This window comes from Oratosquilla oratoria, chromosome 44, assembly GCF_046742065.1.
Source record: "Oratosquilla oratoria isolate Oo_2021 chromosome 44, ASM4674206v1, whole genome shotgun sequence".
Classification (NCBI taxonomy): domain Eukaryota; kingdom Metazoa; phylum Arthropoda; class Malacostraca; order Stomatopoda; family Squillidae; genus Oratosquilla; species Oratosquilla oratoria.
This window is the reverse complement of record NC_134820.1, coordinates 20,184,793-20,194,792: the sequence shown is the minus strand read 5'-3', so window position 1 is coordinate 20,194,792 and position 10,000 is coordinate 20,184,793.

The following is a 10,000-nucleotide window of genomic DNA, read 5'->3' as shown; positions in this document are numbered from 1 at the left end:
ATATACTACGTTTCACCTAGGTTCCCTCGGTAGAACGATTCGTCCGTGAACTAAGTCGCTCTGTTTTGTAGGGTCATGGTGACGTGATGGTACGGTCTTCGTCATATAAAAAAGCAAGCCGCTCAGGTGAGGGTTCGAATCCCAGTAGGAAATTTTATTTCCAAATGTCATAATGACACAAACATGAAATACAGTACATACCACATGAAATACAGTACATACTACGTTTCACCTATATGCCCTCGGAGGAACGATTAGTCCGTGAACTAAGTCGTTCCGTTTTGTAGGGTCATGGTGGCGTGATGGCTATTTCCAAATGTCATAATATATATATATATATTTATATATATATGTATATATATGTACATATATATGTATTATATATATATATAAATATAAATGTATATACATATATATATACATATATATATATATATATATATATATGTGTGTGTGTGTGTGTGTGTGTGTGTGTGTGTGTGTGTGTGTGTGTGTGTGTGTGTGTGCATATGTATATGTATATATATATATATATATATATATATATATATATATACATAGATAGATAGATATACATTTATATGCTGAGACATTGTAACAAGTTGAGGAAGGTGGAGAAGGAAGTCAGTGGCCTAGTTCCGAGTTTCCATTTTTATTCCTGACCGGTATCGCTAGTCGCTTCTTCAGAGGAATGAAGAAGCGTATCGCGAAACCGGTCAGGAATAAAATTTGCAAATTGGAAGTAGTCCCGTGACTTCTTTTTCCACCATATATATATATATATATATATATATATATATATATATATATATATATATAAATATACATATATATATGTATATATATATATTATATATTATTTTATTCATTTCCACATGTCCCCTACGGTAATAAAGGGTTTAAACCTTTCTTATTTAACCCAGAAATTATAACATTAGAGATTAGAACCCCACTATCTATACATTATACACAGATAATAATCATCTTTCTACTCTTTGTCCACCTAGCCTCGCACGGGTCTCTTTCTAGCCTCACCCCTTCCCTACCCCTTCCCTCACCCTCACCCTCTTTCACATTTGCATAAAATCATGGCTACAGAGCTCAGCTGTAGTTTCCACATCGACTTGTGCCTAACATGCCAATGACTGCAACACTAATTTGCGAATCTAATGCACGCGGCAGAACCAAAGATTCGCAACAATGTTCTAGTCTAATGGCAGCATTAGGTTGCACATTTACGGCTTGCAATTGCGCGATCTGTCCATATACAGAGCTCCCCCCCCTTCTCCCCCTCTCCCCCCTCCCTTCCCTCCCCCTCCCCCCCCCCTCAACACCGCTACGAAAAATAGTGTTTGTTATATTGAGTCCACTTGCACACAAATATGTTTTTTTTTTCTCGTAATGGCGCATCTTTGACAGCACCTCTCATACTCCTCTCTCTTCTCTCTTTACGCTCTACTCTCCCTTCTCTCTTTGCGAGAAAACGTTCCTTGTTTTGTTTACATTTGGCGCAAACGTTCTGGTTATGACGTTTGCTCATACGCCTTTCACACCAGCTGACAACTTTTCTTCTAATTATCTATGTCGTCAGCTGATTTTATTAACACCTATATTATTAACTTTTGTAGTAGTTTAGTTGTTGTAGTTTATTCTGGTTAATACATGGAGGTGGTGCGAGATTGTCTATAAGGATAGAAACGATGGTAAAATATGATCCATAGCAGCAGAGCATTTCTTGAACCGTTCTATTTTCATCTTATTTTATTTCAGTTTGTCTTATTCTAATTTATTGTATCTTATTAATTTTTGTTTTATCTTTTTTATCTTATTATATATGCAAATGTATAACTATATATATATATATATATATGTATATATGTATATGTATATATATATATATAATATACATGCATATGTATACATATACAGTATATACATATATATATATATATATATGTGTGTGTGTATATGTATGAATATATGTATATATATATACAGGGTGCGGCAGGTATTTGAGAACGCATCTTCTAAGTGGTCTAGTAGTTTAGACACCATAGCTAACCATTCCTTTTCTTTTACATCTGAAAATGGCACAATCAAATATTACCCAAGAAATGAAAAGGCATGCAGTTATCGCCTCTATAGCAGCTGGGCATACTAATTCTGAAATTGCTGCCTTCCTTAATGTTGCCCGGTCCTTCGTTTATAAGGTCAGAAGGGAACTTGTGGATGCCAGAGGCAATGTGGCAAGTACATCGCAACGTAAACAATATTCCCGACGATCGGATAGCATCAGAACATCAGAATTCATAAATGCTATTCAATCGGCAATTGATGAAAGCCCTGGGAAGTCCATGAGGGCACTGGCCAAGGATTTTCAAGTTGATGAGGCCACCATTCGACGTGTTGTTCACGAAGATCTCCGGTATAAGTCGTATGTGATCCGAAGAGGACAGTTCATGTCACAGAAGACATATGAGAACCGAGTCATCAGGGCCAGACGTCTTTTGAACAAGTTAAAACATCCTGAAGAACCAGGAATCCTTTGGTTCTTCTCTGATGAGAAGAACTTTGTTCAGGACCAGAAGGTGAATAGGAGGAACGATCGTTGGTTGTGTCAAACTGCAGGTGAAGTTCCAACGGTTATGCATACTAAATTTCCAGCATCAGTGATGGTTCTGAGTGTCGTGAGCAGTGAAGGCGATGTGATGCCTCCCTTTTTTTGTCCGCCAAGGACTTCGTGTCAATGCAGCTTCTTACACTGAAGTGTTGGAGACTGTTGTAAAGCCTTGGATGGATGGTGTAGCACGTGGCAGGCCGTACGTCTTCCAGCAAGACTCTGCTCCATCCCATACAGCTCACACAACCCAAGAATGGATGGCCACCAATTTTCATGACCACGTAACCCCCAACAAGTGGCCCCCTAGCTCCCCTGATGTCAATGCTTTGGACTATTATGTTTGGGGCGTAGTTGAGAGGGAGTCTAATCGTAAACCTCACAACACTATAGCATCTCTCCAAGAAGCCATTGTCGCTGCAATGGCTAACATATCCAAGAGTCAGCTCATTGGTGCTTGCCAACGATTTAGACGTCGCTTGGAAGATATCATTGACAAGGATGGAGGTTCCATAGAGTGAAACAGTGCATTTGCTTTGTGTTAATGTATAGAATACAATAAATGCTAATTTGAATATATACTAAAACGTTAATAAACCTTATTACAAACAATCTCCTTTGTTCTCAAATACCTGCCGCACCCTGTATATATATATATATATATTCATAGTCGTTTCAGTACGTGACATCGAAAAGGTCACAGCAAATTGCAGTGAAACCTTATCTTATCTCACCTTTTCCTACCCGATGGTCCTGCTCCTTTTATCCTGCTACCTGCCAGGACAGAGCATACACGAGTTCATGAGAGTAAAAACTCAAATTCATCATCCCACTCCCATAAAGTGGGAAGTGAAAAACCCCTGATAGAGCAAGCCCTGTCAGTCCTAGCAAGACGCGTGCAGTGGGTCCGGTAACGTGTATTAATTCGATCTACGAACCTACGCTAACGACATCTATGTTGCCCCACTTTCAATCAAAACAACAGTTTTGTACTTCTGTGCATTTAGCAGATTCTTACTGTGGGAAACGCATTAAAGCCATTTACCCTTTCTTTTCCCACATAAACAATTGTATATAAATTATAACACAGTTTCCCCCTCTTTGCGTCCTACGCTTCTACGCTCGAGCGTTGGCCAACAAACGCCACTCGTGACTACGTTAGTGGCGTAATCTCAAGCATGCTGGTCTCGCTGTGAGTTCGAATCTCGCACTCCCAGAAGTGATTCTTACATACCCCAATAGACCACAAACAAAACTCGTAGGTCAAATGTAACGGCTTCGGCCGTCGTACTCAGCGCCTCCTGGCGTATGCTTCTCGCTCTCTTCTTAGTATTGGTTTGTTATTATTTCCTTGATTATCATTTATTATTATTTATCTGTCAATTTATTATTATTCAATGTTACCTATTTATTTATTTACTTATTTTATCTATTATTTTTATATTATTATAATTCTTATTTATTTGCTCATTTATCTATTTATCATTTATGTATATATATATATACATATATATATATGTTTATATATATATACATACACACACACACACACATATATATATATATATATATATATATATATATATGTACATATATATATATATATATATATATATATATATATATGTATATATATATATATATATATTGCATCTGACCTAATTATAGACAGAAAGGTCTCCTGTCGGTATGTTCCATCTCATATTTTGACAACTAGCTTAAAACATTTACCTAAGTAAAAACATGTCTTCCCAAAGGTGTTTGGGATGAGTCGGGACTCTACATGGGAGGTTGCTAAAAGATACTGGAATGGGGCTGTGATTATCCAAGGTTCCTGTCCATATTAATGATTACAGAAAATTTTCGTAATACGTTCACTTACCCAGTACATGGAGCACTAATGCCACGTCCACACGGTCGAGCACTGTCCGCCGGGCACGAGGGCTTTGCTCGACAACGGGCAATTTCATCGGGCAAACCATCAAACTGCCCGTTCCCGGCGCCATTTGCGGGCAGTGGATAGAGGGCTGACATCGCTGCCAAACGCACGAGGTGAGGTGCGAGCAAAGTTAGCAAACCCGTTCAGTACAGACCGAAGTTACCTTTACCACCATGTCCGCACCTAGTGCTAGTGTGTAAGGGTCTCGACAAGACGTGCTATTGGTGCTATGCTTTTCCTCATATTTGTTTCTTGCCTTTGTATATATGGCTCCACTTTCGAAAGGAGAAAAGAAAAGCTGCTTATGTTCATTCTCATGTAACTGCAAAACAATTGTTCCTTTTCATCCTGCAATTCACGTAGGATTGTCATTGAGCTTCCCATTAAATCACGTCTTTGTAACCACTCCCGCCATCAGGCATGTCTCCGTGATTTCTTGTTTTTCTTTTTAATGCAGGCAGCAATTATAATGCTGTAAAGTGCTATCTTCTTTCCAAGTATGGCGGGAACCATGGTTATCGTACCGCACTGAATCACTCCCTCCCAACCTCTGCTTGCGGCCAACTAACCTCCAACCACCATCGTCAGCCGTGTGGACACTTCGCGGGCAGAGTCTGCGGACTTTGCCCGGTAAGGGCAAAGTCTGCCAGGCACAGCTCGACCGTGTGGACGCGGCATTAGACAGAATATATGTATATATATATATATATATATTTATATATATATATATATATAAACTTATATGTATTAACATGTATATATATATGTATATATATTTGTATATATAATTCACAAGGCACACGTGAAAATAATATGCAGAAAAAACCACTGGGAAATAAAAAGCTTAGTCTAAACGTTTTCGTCTATTTAAGACGTCTTAAATAGACGAAAACGTTCGGACTAAGCTTCTTATTTACCAGTGTTTTTTTTTCTGCATATGTATGTATATGTATATGTATATGTATATGTATATATGTATATATATATATATAATTTATATATATATATATATATATATATATATATATATATATATATATGCATGAGAAATCACATGAGCTCGTTTGTGATTCAAAATATATGCAAAAAATTCACCAAAGGAAAATAATAGATACAATGATGGCCGGGCGCTTTCGTCTGAGGATGACTGAATAGACGAAAGTGCTCGGTCGTCAATATATTTATTTTCTTTTGTAGTTTTTCTGCATATACATACATACATATATATATACATGTATATATAAATATATATATATATATATATATACATATAGATGTATATATGTGTATATGTATATATGTTTATCTTATCAACCACATTAACTTACTTCCATTTAATTTCTTCCAAACGCGATCGAGACTAACAGAAGTATGTAGCTCGATGGAAGCATATTCGGAAACAGAGACGCTATCAGGCTGAGGACTCAAACCTAGCTGATACGTAATAAACGGGCAGTGACTTAACCAGCTCAGCCATCAAGAGGGACATAAGTTAAACAACGTATATATGTATATGTATATATACATGTACACGTGAATATATATATATATATACATATATATGTATGTTTTTGTGCATATGTATATAGACATGTACACGTAAATATATATATAATGTATATATATGTATGTATATATATATATGTATATATGTATATATATGTATATGTATGTATATATATGTACGTATGTATGTATGTGGAGGTAGAATGTAGATTGAGAGAAGCGAGTAAATGCCTTGGTGGTTTAAAGAGTGTTATGAGAAATAGACATTTGGGAATGGATGCGAAGAGGAGACTGTATGAAGGAGTGATTGTGCCAACAGCACTGTATGGGGCAGAAACGTGGAACATAAGAGAAGAAGAGAGAAGGAGTTTGAATGTGTTTGAGATGAGGTGTCTGAGAAGTATGGCGGGGGTTACTAGGCTAGATAGAGTGAGAAATGAGGAGGTGAGGAGGAGAACAGGGGTGAAAAAGGATTTGGGAGAGAGGGTTGATGAAAGAATATTAGGATGGTTTGGACACATGGAAAGAATGAGTGAAGAAAGACTAGTAAAAGAGGTATGGAAGGCAGATGTGGAGGGAGTGAACATGAGGGGACGTCCTAGGATGAGGTGGATGGATGGGGTGAAGGGGGCTTTGGGGAAGAGGGGAATGTCTGTTGAGGAAGGAAGGGAGAGGACGGAAGACAGAGGTGAGTGGAGAATGGTTGTATATGGATGATGTTGTGACTGCATGAGGAGAAATGGGCGGGGGGTGGGGTAGTATGTGTGAGTAAATTTTGACGCAGCCCGAAGGGATTTCTCCCCGTCCTCTCCTTATATGCAAAGGGGGACGGAGAGGGGGGGTCGCCAATTAAATGAAGCGGCCTTGCTGTGGATGTACTGTGTCTTGCGACACTGCTTCTGCCCCAGGGCGGTGGGCGGGGTGCAGGGATGACCCGTCATCCAGGAGGTGCTCAGATGAGAGGAAGGGTGGGAGGGGTGTGGAGTGTTTTTGGGGATGAAATGGGTGGGAGTGTTTTTATGCCTTTCCCTTTTTGGCTACCTCCCTTGGAAGGGGGAAAAAGCCTTGGTATATGTATGTATGTATGTATGTATGTATGTATGTATGATTGTATGTATGTATGTATGTATGTATGTATGTATGTATGTATGTATGTATGTATGTATGTATGTATGTATGTATGTATGTATGTATGTATGTATGTATGTATATAATCAAATCTAATTCAGAAACAAACAATTTATACATGTATGTATGATATTGATCTATGGAGAAGGTAAGAATATATGTAAGGAACATCTATGGACATAACCATTACCTTCATCTTACATAGTGAATGACATTGAGTAAATTAAAGACACAAATTCCCCTGGAGAGACCATCATGCGGCCCCCCTTGCTTACAGAATGCAATATTACATTTGAGATAAGAAGGAGATCAAGATTCTCTCCTGGAGTCCAATTGATAAGGCAATGGGGTTGAGGATGATGGAAGATGAACAAAGTAAATTCAAACACCAATGGAAGTAATTGCATAAGATATGCTGCATTGCATGAAGGAAGGTGTAGAGGGCTGTTGCAATTATACGAACAATATGCACAAAGGAGATTTTGTAATTGCATTTACAACTTTCATAAGGAATCAGTACAGAAGCTGTATGATGTACAGTCCAGAGCAACAGACCATCTTGCTTTTTCCTTGCCGTAGATTGTTTCGTCTATTTGGTTTGATTTGTTGTCATTGGTCAATTATCTTATCATCATTATCAATATTATCATAACCATGATCACTATTACATCAATAACAGTATTAATTTTTTTAGTGGATTTAGTCACAGTAGTATCAGAAGTAATATTAATAGTAATAGTAGTAGTAGTACCAGGGAGTTAAAGTTTGTATACCCAGGTCTTTCATTACATTAAACCCCTCTTTCCTCGATCATTCATATACCTATTTATCTACTTATAAGTTTAAATCCTTCATTTTACTACTATGGTCATTGTGTTGGGCAATATATCCATACGTGTGTTTACCTGGAAAACAATCGTCATTCGTTTTTACTTAAACTTCTACTTTACTCTCTTCCTCCAGACATTCATTCAGAACTTATAGAATATGTTCTGTCTGTGGTCAGTTGATTTTATTCATTCGAGGTAAAGTTATCGTTCTTATTAGGATTAAGTGAAATCCTGTGCCTTGTTGGCTCATATATACACGCATGTACAAGCATACACACACCAGTACACACAAGCACAAAAATAAACACACACACACACACACACACACACACACACACACACACACACACACACACACACACACACACACACACACGGCTCGGTGGCGGATTGGTAAAGCACTGGCCTCACAAGCCAGAGAACCGGGGTTCGATTCCCCGGCCGGGCGGAGATAAGTTGGGATTGTCTCCTTTCACGTGTAACCCCTGTTCACCTAGCAGTGAGTAGGTACGGGACGTTAGTCAAGGAGTTGTGACCTTGCTGTCCCGGTGTGTGGTGTGTGAGTGGTCTCAGACCTACCCAGAGATCGGCAAATAATGAGCTCTGAGCTCGCTGCCGTAGGGTGGTGTCTGGCTGTCTCGACAGAGACTGCAGCAGATCCGAGGTGAGGTGAATACACACACACACACACACACACACACGCACAGTGGTAGAGTTCCCGGCCGCCACTACGGCGGTCCGGGTTCGAATCCCGCCAAGGGCTGAAATAATTTCAGTATCGCTGCGCTGCGAGTCGTTACTCCAGCTCTCGTGTACGGGGAGTTGGGTGTGTGTGTGTGCGTGTAAGGTCATAGCATTTCCCATAGGCCGGTCATATATGAGTTCTAAGCTCTCTTCCGGGAGGGAAATAGCTGTCGATCACAAATCCAGCGTGTGATCCAAGACCATGGTGAATTACACACACACACATAAATACACACACATAAATACACACACATAAACACACACACACACACACACACACACACACACACACACACACACACACACACAAGCGCGCGCGCGCATGCAAAGATGAGTGTCCGGTATACATTTGTGTCTGTAACTAACCAACCTTTACAAAACAAACTCAGAGCAGTAAACCATCATCCCTGACATGCAGACTTCGTTCATGCATAATACCAAGCTGTTTATATGGACCCAACAACACGATTTCACATCAGGGTATGCCCCTATTAAAAAAGTTGAGCGCTTTTTTACTGCCTATCGTTATGGACGTCTAAAAATCGAGTTCCTCAAAAAAAAAAAAAAAAAAAAAAAAAAAAAAAAAAAAAAAAAAAAAAAAAAAAAAAAAAAAAAAAAAAAAAAAAAGGTATAAACCTTATGAACGTTGGAAAACCTACCAACGTTCAAATAAATGCAAACACGCTTCAAGTGTTTATGATCATGTGACAGATAAATACACACAGTACATCCAAATCTGACCCTGTGTTGTTGTCCTGTAATGTAAATGGTGTAAATGTGCAGCCTTACGCAATGGTGCAAATGTACTTCAAATGTGCACAGTCTTACACAAGTGGTGCACACAAAGATGGCCTAAATTCTGTTACACAAACATCACAAATGTGTAAATCACCTTTACAGCGACATAAGTGTAAGAAATGTCTATTTACAATTCTGCGGATATGGTAAAAACATTTACATCTTTCCATAACCACAAAAATATTTCTCGTCTCTCTCTCTCTCTCTCTCTCTCTCTCTCTCTCTCTCTCTCTCTCTCTCTCTCTCTCTCTCTCTCTCTCTCTCTCTCTCTCTCTCTCTCTCTCTCTCTCTCTCTCTCTCTCTCTCTCTCTCTCTCTCTCTCTCCTCTCTCTCTCTCTCTCTCTCTCTCTCTCTCTCTCTCTCTCTCTCTCTCTCTCTCTCTCTCTCTCTCTCTCTCTCTCTCTCTCTCTCTCTCTCTCTCTCTCTCTCTCTCTCTCT